General features: G+C 50.3%; 1 protein-coding gene and 1 long non-coding RNA gene across 10 annotated transcripts in view; one reads left to right on the top strand and one right to left on the bottom strand.

Annotated features, from left to right (window-relative positions):
* The window catches only part of LOC115068554, a 5,243-nt gene extending 1,974 nt beyond the window's left edge, over positions 1-3,269 (top strand). Inside the window, exon 3 of the long non-coding RNA XR_003847898.1 lies at positions 3,080-3,269. This is a non-coding gene — a long non-coding RNA (uncharacterized LOC115068554). The remainder of the gene's footprint in view (positions 1-3,079) is intronic.
* The window catches only part of Agap1 (ArfGAP with GTPase domain, ankyrin repeat and PH domain 1), a 511,278-nt gene that overhangs the window by 393,090 nt on the left and 104,987 nt on the right, over positions 1-13,201 (bottom strand). The gene's annotated exons all lie outside the window — the stretch shown is intronic.

Genomic DNA, 13,201 nt, shown 5'->3' on the forward strand with positions numbered 1-13,201 from the left:
GTCTTCTGCAAGAACAGTCAGTGTTCTTAACCACTGAGCCATCTCTCCACACACACACACACACCCTTTTTTAATTAGTGCCAATTCTTTTAAGTTAACCAACTGGGAAACACTGTGGGGTTGGACCCCAGCCAATGGGGAAAAGCCACAGTTCTCTTATGTTAGGGATAAAATAAGGCCCACCAAGCTTCCAGGTCTGGTGTATACTTGTTGGATCTGATTGACCACACAAGACATCCTTTTACAAAAGGACAATCTGCCTTGCCAAGTTAACTTTCACTTTGCGTGTTCTTTCTGAGGTACTGATGGGAGTCTTGGACCTTGAATTTTATTTCTAACAGCTTGTAAAGGCACTGGTCACCAAGCCTGAATGACCCGAGTTCAATCCCCAATACTCATAAGGTGGAAAGAGAGAACCAACTTCCCGAGCTGTCCTTTGACCTCTGCGTTGGCAGTGGCATACATACACAAGCACACACGACATACAATTAAAGGGAAACACTCAGCGAGAGATGCCACATTTGGACTCACAGAGGATTTTTCTCAGGAGAAAATCAAGACAGTGACAGCGTAAAGTGTCCAGAGTGCATGGCCAGTGCACACTCTCATCTGCACCTGGAGTCAGTCAGCTGGAGGCTCCAGGGAGGCCTCCTGTTTCTTAGGGCAGAGTCCCACCTCTCCACCTGGAAAGAGCAGTCTCCCCCAGAGCTTAAACTCACTGTCACACTCTTGGGGACATGCACCCAGGTAGGTTAGGTCAGCTTACCTAGAGTCTCATTTCTGCCTCCCATGAAGACTGAGATTCACTTGAAAGCCGTGCATGCACTGGTCAAATGTCACAGGAGTCTGTGTGTGGCTGTATTCAGCCCTATCAACTACAGAACCTTGAGGCAAAGCTAGGACTCCCCACCCCCTGCTTTGAAAGCTAAGATGCTAACGGCTGCAATATTGGACGAAAATCCAGTCTCTGGATGGTAACTGTCCTGGGTTGTAGCTCTGAACACAACCACACAGCTGCATCTTCCTGGACCCAGGTATCTGTCTCCACTGGGACACGAGGCACGAAGACAGATGGCAGCAATATTCTCTCTCTATATGCGGCCTCATTAGCCAGCAGCAGCAGGTGCAGCCCTGGAGGCCATGAGAATGGGGGCAGCAGGCTGAGGAGACGGACAACCCCAGCAGCCTTGCAGGGAAAATAGCCTGTCTTCCCCAGGCTCTGCATTTCCTTGGCTCTCTTGGAAGTCTCGTGACTAAGCAGTTACTTACTGGACGCACCAGTGATATAGTCCCTGTCTTGCTGGGGGTGAGGGTGAGGTAGGAGGCTGACCTTCTCTATAAATCCATAGAACAAATCTCTCTCTCTCTCTCTCTCTCTCTCTCTCTCTCTCTCTCTCTCACACACACACACACACACACACACACACACACACAGCCTTTAACACATCCAAGTTACGCTCTGTGGGATGTACTAGAAATGCATCCCTGGATAACTGTTCACTGACTATCCCTTCAGGAGACAAGGCGCCTGCAGAGCGACACATCGAGCCAGGGCCCTGCCCATGATCTGACTCACAGCCTTGCCAGCAAAGCCTTGTAATTGGCCCTAACTGATGAGATGAGAGGGTCTGATGACCCACCTTCCGCCTCCCTTTGCAAAGTGGGGTGGGGAGAGCACCGCCTGTGAACTTCAGGAAACGGGCCTTCATGCCAGCAGGAGTCGGCCAGCCCAGCTTCTGCAGCTTTGAAAGAGGCCACAGGACTCCACCAATCTAAAGCCAGGGCTCATGACTTGAGCCTGGTGTCTATTACCATCTTCAGCTCAGTTTGGTAACACTCCACAACCCCACGGCGCCTCAAATGCTGACCTCCTGAGGGAATGGGGCGCTTCAGGAACAAAAGCAGAAACCACGGCCCTGGGCTCTGGCACCTGTACATTTGCTTAAACCATCTCAATCTTGCACAAATAGATTTTTCAAAGCTTACATCTGCTTTTCAATCTACACTGACCTTGTACCAAACACAAAAACGTCTCGATTTACACATGCCACAATGGGGAAGAGGGACTGCTTTGGATAGAGTAATTAATATTCTTTATTCCTGGAAGAGGTTTGTTTGAAATGCTATGATTCCATCGGAAAGTCATTTTCTTTCAAAGTTCGTAAGCTTCTTACATGAATGCAAATCACAGAGACAGAGACAGGCGGGGACTGAAATCACACGGCTAGGTCCCTGTCACCACTCAATTCTGTCCAAGACACAGCTGGGTGGACAATTCTGAGATCCTGATACATTGTTTTGGATATTTTTCTTTTAATTTGAAGGCCATTTGCCTAATGTGAAAATAAAGCATAAGTCCAAGGCGCTTTCTGATGAGACTGTAATCGAGCAATGTCATGTGGGAGGAAAAAAGAGCATCTTTAAAATCCTGTGGGCTCATTCCAAAGCCTGCCAACACTGCATGGCTGGGGCGCAGCTGACGAGTAATAAATACTAGGATCTAGTTCACATCACTTCAAATGTGTCACATCTTGGGGGTCACTTATCTGCAGGAAATCCACACTGGGATCTTCGAGAATGACCTTCAGCTTGGCTGCACCTCCTCTTTCCTCTGGCCTCTGCATGAGGACAGTGTGTGTGTGCGACGGGCTCTCCTGTCACTCCATGTGTGGCGGGCAGGAATACTGAGCTTTCTTAGTCCACCACCTAGTAAGCACTCGAGTGGAAACACTTCCTTCATCTCACTACTACAGACCCACAGCTAAGTGGCCCCACTGCCCAGAAACGCCACTATAGCAATGCACTTGCAGGGAAGACCCCACTGGGTTCCCACCCCAGATTCCCAGGCTCCAAAGGGGCTGGGAGAGGCACCCATGGCACTAAATACGGAGCTGTAAATAAAATCCCTCCACGGCCTTTGCTCATCCCAACCCACACTGAAATGAGCATGTGACAGATGCCAAGGACCAAAATCCGCTCTGGGTAACGGCACTGCCCATCTGGTCTTTACCTGTGCTTCCCATGAGCGCACACTGCTTTGAATAACAAAGGCTAATTTTTGTTTTATTTTTTGAGACAGGGTTTCATGTACCCAAGGATGACCTTGAACTTCTGGCTCTCCTACCTTCATCTTCTGAATGCCGAGGATCAACTCTGGGCTTTGTGAATGCTAGGAAAGCACTCTACCAACTGAGCTACATCCCCAGCACCCCCCCAAAAGGCTATTTTTAATTTGTAAACTTGGATGTAAACTAGCTTTTCAACAATCGTGTTTATGCTCTGAGCAAAATATAAATGGCTTTTTAATATTTTTATTTTATGTGTATGAGGGTATTGCCTGCATGTAGGTAAGTGCACCTGTGTCATGCAATGCTCGTGAGGACAGAAGAGGCCATCTGATCCCCTGGAACTAGATTTATGGACAGTTAGCTGCCATGTGGGTGCTGGGATTCGAACCCGGGTCTTCTGTAAGAACAAGCAGCGTTCTTAACTGCTGAGCCAGCTCTCCAGCCCTAAATGGCTTTTTAAAACATCTTTACACCTAGTTCTGTGGTTTGCTCAAGTCAACCATTTCTAAATCCATCTTGGAAAGATTCCTGTTTACTTAACCCATCAGGGAGAAAGTCTGGACAAACCCAGTGGAAGACAGCAGGCGCCAGGCAGTACGTACATCCACCTTTTCCTGCCCCAGAGAAGCAAGGTTTGCCTGGAGAGCAGGAGGCACAGCTTCCTTCTCATGGAAGGCAAACCAGGTTTGAGAGGCTGGTGGTGACTCGCCCATGACTCGGGGCTAAAGAGAGTCTGGCTTTTCCTTTGCTACACTCTGCTGATCAGTCAGAGTACCCTCACCGACACCTTCCATTCTTTCGTTTGACTTTAGCCACAAGCTGTCTTCCATTGAGGTCCTGTGAAATAGTGTTCAGAGGCAGCTGGGTTACAGACACCCTGGCCACAGCAGAGTACTACCCTCTTAACCAAGCATTGTCATCCCCCTAACAAATGACTAGGAACCCTGCTTAGGGTATTCCTCGAGGCTGATAAAACTAGCTAGGAACCAAGAAAAAGTAAGAGACACAGGAGAGTTTTGGGGATGGGTAGGCTGAAGAGAACCAAATGATCAAGGTGGTGCCTTTGATGAATGTGGAAGCTAGGACCCTACCACAGGCTGCAAAAGCCAGCTAGGCTGGACCCAAAGAGCCTTTGAACAAATTTAGAGGGTGTTAGTCACCACACTCACTCGGGGCTTCCCGTGCCATCTTGCTGGTCTTTCGCTTGGTTTGGGGATCTTTTCCATCGACCCCCCTTTGCTATACTCTATAAACTCTTGATTTCTCCCTCCATTAGGCAACCATTAGAAGAGTTCAGAAACCCAAAGGCATGCCCTGAGCCCTCAGGATGTCACACTGAAAGACACTTGGTACTCTACATGATGTCCTCATGGGTGGCATCTTGCCCTGATGTACCTGTCTGCCCCTGTAGGTGAATTCATGTAATTTCTGGAACAAGACAGGGTAGGAATCAAAAGTACCAACCCACAGTCAGAGTAAAAATGTAATCACCTTAAATTCCAGCAAACATACTTCCTGGGTCAAAACCTGTGAACCTTTTCTACTCATTTCCAAATGGATTCTAACCGTTTACATAGGAAGGGTAACCATTTACATACCCACCCATCAGCACTCTGGAAGCATACTGCTATCTGAACCCCGACCTGCACCCAGTACCGGGGCTACTTCTGACCTCAGTTCACCCCTCCCCCACACTACGGCCACCGGCCTGGTCTCTAAGCCTTCATTGGTGCTGTTTCTCATCTTGCTTATATACTCACTAGGGGCACTGAAGATAAACTGGATTTTGCCTATTTGCCTGTGAGAGTGTTCATGCTTGTGCTATCTGTCTGAATGAACTCTGTACAAATCAGAGTCTGGAATCATGAGTCTGGAATGCCACTACAAATATTATTTTTCATAAACATATCAAAACAGAGATCCGGGCACATGACAGACAGCATTCTGAGATTACTGTTGGTGCTGTATCTGGAGTGCAGTTTTCTCCACGGTCCCAGAGCCCTTCCTATCTGCCATCACTGAAGTCACTTCCCGCCTCCTCCACCAGACTGTCAGCCTGTGAGTGCTGCCCATAGAGATATCTTATCTCTGCTGTCCCCCAGTGTGCCAGCCTCCCCGAGAGACTGCTCTGCTACCCTTAAAGCCTACAGCACTGGTGTCCCAAGGCCGTCTCCCCTCCAAGTACTAACCAGCCAGATGCTCCTTAGCGTCTTGAGATCAGAGATGGGCACATTCAGGGTGGGGTAACTGTAGAACCACCCCGTTCCTCTGCAGCCGATGATGGCTATTTCCACAACACTACCCTTGACTGCATCTTTGTGAACTTTTCACTTATTTGAAGCTGCACTCAGAGGGCTGTAATTTTCGAGACCACACGTTTCCTACTCTGAAATCAGTACATCTTTTTATGGTGTGTTTTCCCTGCCCTGTCTACCAGAGGAGCCTTCAGAGGAGCAAACAGGAGGAAAGCGAGCTAGCCTGCAAGACCCCAGGACCTGAAGGCACGTTGGCCACAGTGACAGCCCACCCCCAGAGCCTAGAACTGAAACAGAGAGCACACTCATCTAACATATAACGCAGGGGAAGGAGGCAAGTGATGTGTGGTGAGTAAAGGAATGAAAAACTCCCTGTACAGCAAGGGGCGGCCTTGAAATCTCCCTGCCCCAGGTCCAGTCAGTTCTTAGTTTAGCATGTTCAATCCAAACACCACCCTCTAATCAAAAACATATTTCTTAGCTAGATGTGGTGGCTCAAGCCAAAACTTGAGAAACCGAGGCAAAACTGCTATGAGTTCAAGGCCAGTCTGGGCTATACAGCAAATAGCAGGTCATCCAGAAAAACACAGCAAGACCCTGACTCGAAAAAGCAAAAAGAAACAAGGCATTTTTCTGCTCACACAGTGTGGTCACCCAGTTTCATCTACTGAATTCTTCTGCCTTCAATGAATCCATGCTGGACACCGAAAAGCCACTGTTCTGAAGCAAAAGGCACTCTTCAGTCCAAAAGGAGAAGCCATTTGTGCAGGGCGGGGGAGGGGCTGCAGTCTACTTCCGCGTTCCTTTGCCCCAAGACAACCACGTACCTCCTAGGACTTTACATCGGTGTCCCTGGTTACAGTGACATGGTACCCTGCAGGACCTCTACAGAGTGCTCCTCAACATGGGCCCCAGACCAGGGGTACCAGAGTCCAAAACACAGGTCAAGGGACTGCAGAACCAGGGCCCTGGTAGAGATGAGGAATCTCCCGTAATCATCTCTGGATGTCTGGGTGCTTCCCCTGCATCCACACAACTGTCCAGTGTTGACAGATGTCCTGGCACTTCAGAAGTCAGGGACATACCACAGCCAAGCATTTTCCTCAAACGTGTTAGAACGACTGATTTCAGTAGTCAGTGTTCTTTTCTCTCCTCTCTCGGGTCCCCTAAACTCTGGAAGAATGGTTCACTATTAAAGCAGTACGTTTCACAAGGACAGGTCCAAGGTGAAGGGGTTTTGAGGGTGTGGCAAAGACAGTAAGGAATAAACGCCAAGATCAGGCTAGAGCTGCCATGCGAGTTCCCAGGGCACTGGATGCCTCAGAACACAAAAAGAGGCTCCTGGTTAGGCTGACAATGTGATTCTGGAATTGAAAGGAGCAAGTTCAAAGTGGCTGTGGGATCTGAGACCCTCACATCACTTGGGGGCCCAGGGATAAAGGGCTCAGCAGATCATTTAAACACCTTAACAACAAGGCAGAGAGCCCACGGTTATCCAGCCAATAATTACACAACTGATTTACAGGCAGTCGGGACCAAACATTTCACCTTGAAAATCCACCAGCCGCCTCTGTGCTTTTGGGAAGCAATCACTGCCAGATCCCTGCCTTCCCATGACAGCCTTCCCAGAGCCCAGTCCTAGGCTTGTATGGAAGGGATCCCTCAAATACCCGCAGGTGGCCTCAGTGGGCTGTGCCCCACCATGTCAGCCTGAACCTTGAGCTCATGCCTCTGGTGGCTCAGGGGTTCCAAAGGTAGATCAGGGTTGGGGGCAGCAGGCAGGGGACAGCACCATCCCGACTCCCAGACACAGGAGAGGCGAGTCCATCAGTCAGAACTCGGCCAGGAGAACCCAGCTCACAGGAATGCCCACCTTTCTACAATGGAGAGCAAGGCCCAATCAGCAAGACCGCAGCTAAGGGACACCTGAACAACACAGTTGATAAAATACCACCCCCACACACATACACCCCTTTGAAGCCACTGTTCCAACCATCTGTGTTTCAGGCTCTGGTAATAAGGCTTGCGTGGCGAACATTCTAGTTGTCTTAAAGCTCGAGCTCAGACTGAGAGCTCCTACTCACAGCCATGGGGACCTTCTGTGCTGATGTGACACAGCACCTTCATGTCATCGATCCAAAGCTGCACAACCTCTTGTCACCATCGAGGTTTGGGGAAATCACAGCACTGTAAAATTCAGATAAGAACCTCACTCAAATTAAAGCTCTAAAAGACAGAGAAAAGTCACCTTCAGGCTGGGGTGTGGGCTCAGTGGTAGAGCGCTTATCCAGTATGCATAAGGCCCTGGGTTCAATTTTCAGCAACACAATGAAAAAGTTACTTTCCTCAAAGCCCTGACAGAGTGGGGACACAGCAGATGGGCTACTCCCACACCAGTGGCCTCAGACCCGACAGTGGGACCCCCCACACACACCGTACATCATTAATGGGTTCTGATCAATAGAATATGGGCGGGCATGCTGTGCACGCCATCAGACCCCTCCAATACACCCCTGACCCCGAGCTTCTGCGTCCCCAGCATCCTTTCTCTATTCGCTGTGGTCGAACTGTGATTGAATGAGTGTTTCCCTGTAACACAAATGAAGTAGCCCATCCTGCACAGGGCCATCTCTGAACCTAAACTTGTACTTGGTTTGGCCCCTGGGATGTGGGGGCTTCTCTGCTCTACTAATAATAACCACAAAGAGCTGGAGATGCCACTCCTGCTCCCTGCCCCACCCTCACCCTGGCTGTCGACCTTCCTCAGTAGCTCTGAAACCACTATGTCAGCGCCCCTTTTATTCTATGTACAGCTAATATTTTTCTATTTTAATTCTACATTGCTTTGTGGCAAAACATAGGTCTAAGGCTAGACTCTCCTAGTATTGCCCCATTATACTTAACACATTTTATACAAGACCTCTTTGAAAGAAGCAAAGGTGAACAGAGGCTCCTGGTGTACTGACGGAGAGGACCGCCTGGCAGAAGCGTGCCGTGGTGTCCCACTGTACTGTGTATTAAACCTCGGGCCTTGCCATCCTTTGGCCTACCTCCTCCCGTGTCTACGCTATTCATGGACATCTGAGCGACTCCATCCAAGAAGAGAGACAGGGCTGAGCTCTGATTTCTGACTCTGGAGATTTGAGACTCTGCGAGTGAACTGTTTGAGAGCAGACCAATAAACAGGGTACTCCTCAGAAGTTTCAGGGGCAGACTCCTTGAAAACACATGTATAAGCGCCATAATATCCAAGGGATACACATGAGCCACAGGCTCTCAGAGAAGTCCCCACAGACAGACACACATCCAGGAACAGGTCACACGGCGGGGAGACCAGGAGGCGCCCTCTTTGAAAGTGTGTTCTCTTCCCTCCTTCCCGCTCTCCTGCCTGTTATCTAACTAGGAAGAAATCCAACTGTTTTTCCAGGCTCATCCCATCCTCTCCTCCTGCCTCCAAGGATTGCACCCGGTATTTCCCTAGCACCTGCAGCAGAAGCATCTGGAATCATCTTATGACATATGCAGGGCTGGCTTTGTGGCTCTAAAGGGTCCCTCTCTGCAGAGCATGGCCACGCAGTGCCATCCGTGTCATGGCTGGGGCCATCTTTCTGCTGACTGCAGAGCTCCTCCACGACACATTCACTGCAGTCAAACACTGCACCTCATGGGTTGGGTCCTCTGCTTCCTCTGGCTAGATAAACTGTTTTTCTCAGAGGATGAGTAGAGGATCAAATGTGTGTGTGGACACCAGGGACTCTATTCACAATGGAAAGGATGAGTAGTTTGTACAAATGTGTTTCTAAGCTGTTTCAACAGTGTGCTGCCTGGTTTCCGACTCCCACTCAAAGGAAAGGAAGCAGAGTTGGGTCTAGATGGACATACAAGATGAAGTTTATCTCGCAGGACCGCTGCAGTGGGTGCAGTAACTTCCCAAAGGCTTTCCCCAGAGGAATGTTTGAGGTCTGTATCAGGTACTTTTCTGTTGTCATGATAAAACACCACGATCACGGCAACTTATAGAAGGAAGAGTTTATTTGGCTTAGGGTTCCAGAGGAATTGAAGCGCCCATATGGCGGGGATGTAGGTGGGGATGCAGGCAGGAATGCATGGCAGCAGAGGCAGCCAGAGCAGAAAGCTGAAAACCAAGATCGCCAAGCAGGCACAGGAAGAAGAGACAGCTGGGGCGAAGCTTTGGCTCGAGCACTTGGAGTCGATGTGGTACATTCTCATCCAAACCACCACAGGGTCTTACTCGGCAATGCTAAACAGTGCCGTCTAATTCTTCATGTCACCTCAGGAGTTTTCCCATTTCCTTCACCGTCCTAAAGGCACTATGATTGCTCCTTGACAAACACAGGTGTAGCTTGGTGGTACGACACAGGCTAAGTGGCCACAAAGCCCTGGGTTCAGTTCCCAACACAAAACCATGATAACGTGGAGATCTGGCTTTGGTTTGTATCTGTGGGGCATGTATGCTTGTGTGCGCATGTATGAACGCATGCACACGACTGCATGGTTGTCGGGTCTCCTCCTCCACCATTCTGTCTCTGTGTTAATGTTTTTATGTGCATGAGTGTATTGCCTGAATGTGTACGTGCACCTGTGTTGTGCAGTGCCCTCGGAGGTCAGAAGAGGTCATCAGATCTCCAAGAACTGGAGTTATAGGTGGTTGTTAGCCACCATATGAGTGCTGGGACTCAAATCTAGTCAGTGCTCTTAACCACAAGCCATCTCTCCAGGCCCCTCTACCTTTTCAAGACAGGGTCCCTCCCTTTTACCTGGCGTTCACTGATTGGACTGGCTGCCAGTGGCCCTTGGGAGCCTCCCATCTCTGCTTCATCAGCGTTGGGATTACAGGCACACACTGCTGTGCCAGCTCACTTTGTGCTGAGGACCCCACCTTGGGTCTACATATTTGCATGTCAAGTACTTTACTGAGCCTTCTTTCTAGCCTCTAGGGAGATATGTACTATGTTTTACCACACATCGGTATGCATGTGTACACGTGTGTGTCGTGAGTGTCCCTCCCCATATAACACCTCACCAGGTCCCCACTACTGTGACTTGGCCAGTGGAAATCAGAGTTGGAGTCACAAGAGATGCAGCCAAGCCCAGAGCGTGGGGTCCACCTGTGTCTGTAAAGTAAGCTTGTCTTATTCCCACAGGGCGGAGTCTCTCGTGGAGAGCAGCCTCTCTGAGGGCTCCCTATGCTTTCCTCCCAATTGCAAGGGTTGTGGCTGCACTTGTCTAGGACAGAGTCCTCTGTCGCTTGCACAACTTCTGGACGCAGGAAAACATGGGAAGGCAGAGGCCAGTGTGCCCACTGACTCACTCCCAGCTGGTGTGGAGGCCTGAGCCAGTTGCCTTCCAAGAGGGTGCCTGTGGACAGCTGGCCCGCTGTAGATGCCTGTGGACAGCTGTCAGAACAAGAAGAAGGGAGGACCAGGCAAGGACCAGGCAAGGACCCACTGTCCACTGGGGGGCTCTGCAAAATCAAGACCCAAATCCTCACTCAGAGGCTGCTGCTGACACCAAAGAGCTGTCCTAGACCCTCCAGGACAGTCCCTGCATGCCAATAGATGTCCCCAGGTCAAGAGGCCAGGCTTGTCTCAGCTGTAAAACTTCCAGTCAGACCAGTGGTCACAGCCTCCCAAAGGCCCAGAAGTCTCAGCTTCCTTTGCACATACTCCCAAGGAAGGTACCAAACCCCCATGGCAGCTTTGCAACACCCTAGCAAGACACACAAGCCCCTATCCCAGGCAGCGGCCTGTAATGGGTGAGCAGCCTTTGCATTGCCCCTTGGCAAGGAATGCGTACCACCCTGAACCCAGGAATCTGCTGAGGCTTTGCACTGGGTAAAGAAGTAGAAAGACACTGAAGAATGGACAGCCCTAGTCAGCAGCCCCGATGCTCCCAGGGGTGGAGGCAGGTGGGCGACTCCCCCACGAGCCTCAACCCCTGAAAAGGGAAAGTTGCAGAGACTCGGGAGGGGTCATTTCCAAGCAGCACTTGTCAGCGCCGTTACCCACGGGACAGGCAGGGTTGGCAAGGCAGGACGGATACACAGAGGGATCCGTTACCTAGTTAAATTCCATTGGAGGAACCGGTTTGGAATGATGTGATGAGGTGGAGCACGAGGACTTTTTTAAAATAAAAAGTTAAAGAAACAGTACCCCTTAAAGTATCCTGGAGACAAAGTTTTGGAGAAAGACAGGAGAAGCCCCAGGCCAGGAAAACAACGGGCAGCACCAGCAGGGAGAAGCACATGGCCCTCGGCCTCCAACTTCCTGACGTCTGCCACAGTCAGGGCTGCTTGACTGTGCCCTGGACATGAGGAGAGCGCTCTACCCGCACAGGAGGGTGGTGGAGACATTCTTCATCTAACCCCAAGTTTCCCTAGAGCACAACCATGATCCACTAGGAAAACGAATTCCACATGGTAGGGACCCACATAGCCAGATGACAGAGTGTGCTGTGCAGAGTTCCAAGCTCCCACCATGGCATCCCTTCAGAGAATGTACAGGTGTGCCCAACTACAGCTGAAAGTCTCTGTCCTTGGGCAGCAGGCAGGGCAGGTGCCTGGGGTGGCTTCCACACCACCTCCAATCCTAACCTGAATTACACTTCCGAAGAAAACAGGAACACCTGCAGGCAGAGCAGGTGGCCAGTCAGTCTGCAGGAAAAAAAGGTAGTGTCTGGGATGTTGTTACTAGAAGGGAGAACACAAAGATGGGGACACTCGCTTGTAGATGGGAAAACAGGGCTCCCGTGACTCCCACCCACCCAACGTCCAACATTTCTCCTTCAAGCTGCAAGAAAAGAAACCAGCCTCCCAGACTCTAAGACAGGTCTCCAAAGTCAAGTTCAAGCCAGGGTGTTCTTACAGGATGGAGGGAGACGAGGAAGGCTGGCAGATAACTGGGGACAAACAAACCTACAGAGGCCAGCCATCCCAGTCATGGGTCCCTCACAGCTGCTCCCAATTAGACTAATTACAGACTCAGCTGTTCATGCCCTGCCCCATGCTAAACAACCAAGAAATGCAACTCTGGCTCTCTAAGGTGGCCCGTCGGTAGGGAAAATTGTATTTTGAATTTTAGGATTTCCTTGTTCCTGAGTTCTGAGATGGGGTTCAGGATTGGGGAGGCAAGGCACAGCTCATTGTTCTGGAACAGTCCTGTGCCCTGTGCTGTGTCAGCCTCTAATGGGACCACTGCGTCTGGGGAGGAAGGAATGGCACAGTCCCTCCTGACCTGTGGCCGTGAGTGAACAGTTGTCTTCTGACTGCACAAGTCAGGAAGGGGAGCTGAGCCAGCGTGCGTCAGAGCAGAACTACTGTCTCCCCAGGCCTGTCCAACACACTGTCATCTCTATCAGGGAATCTAGTCTTAAACAGTGGTGAGGCCCTGACAGAGACTTGGCTGTGCACTCATCCTCCTCAGTCATGGACCCAGAGCATCAGTGACTGATGGTGTTCTGTGCACCTGAAGGGGAAGAGGTTAAGGATCTGCAAATAAAGAACTGTAATGCAGGTACCCTGGAGGCTGGTGACCCCCTCCTAACCTAGAGGAAAGCCCATCCCATCTGACATGCACCCCATATGGGTCCCAGAACCCCACATGGACCAATCATGCTATACAAAGGCTAACTTCCCAAGAGGGAAACTATTCTAGACAGCACTGTCGATTCCTGGAGCCCTCAAAAACTTGCAAATAATCCAAGAATGGGGATCTAGAACAGGCGGCTCTGTGCGTACGTGTTTTCTAGGCTCTAGAGGCAGAAAGTGATGCCCTGGCTCATGGGATGGAGAAATGCAGGAGGGCAGGTGCTGCCACTGTGAGAAACATTCCCTGTGATTCCCGTCAAACAAGGCACCTC

The sequence above is a fragment of the Nannospalax galili genome, unplaced genomic scaffold (assembly GCF_000622305.1).
Source record: "Nannospalax galili isolate Female #2095 unplaced genomic scaffold, S.galili_v1.0 scaffold149, whole genome shotgun sequence".
NCBI lineage: Eukaryota > Metazoa > Chordata > Mammalia > Rodentia > Spalacidae > Nannospalax > Nannospalax galili.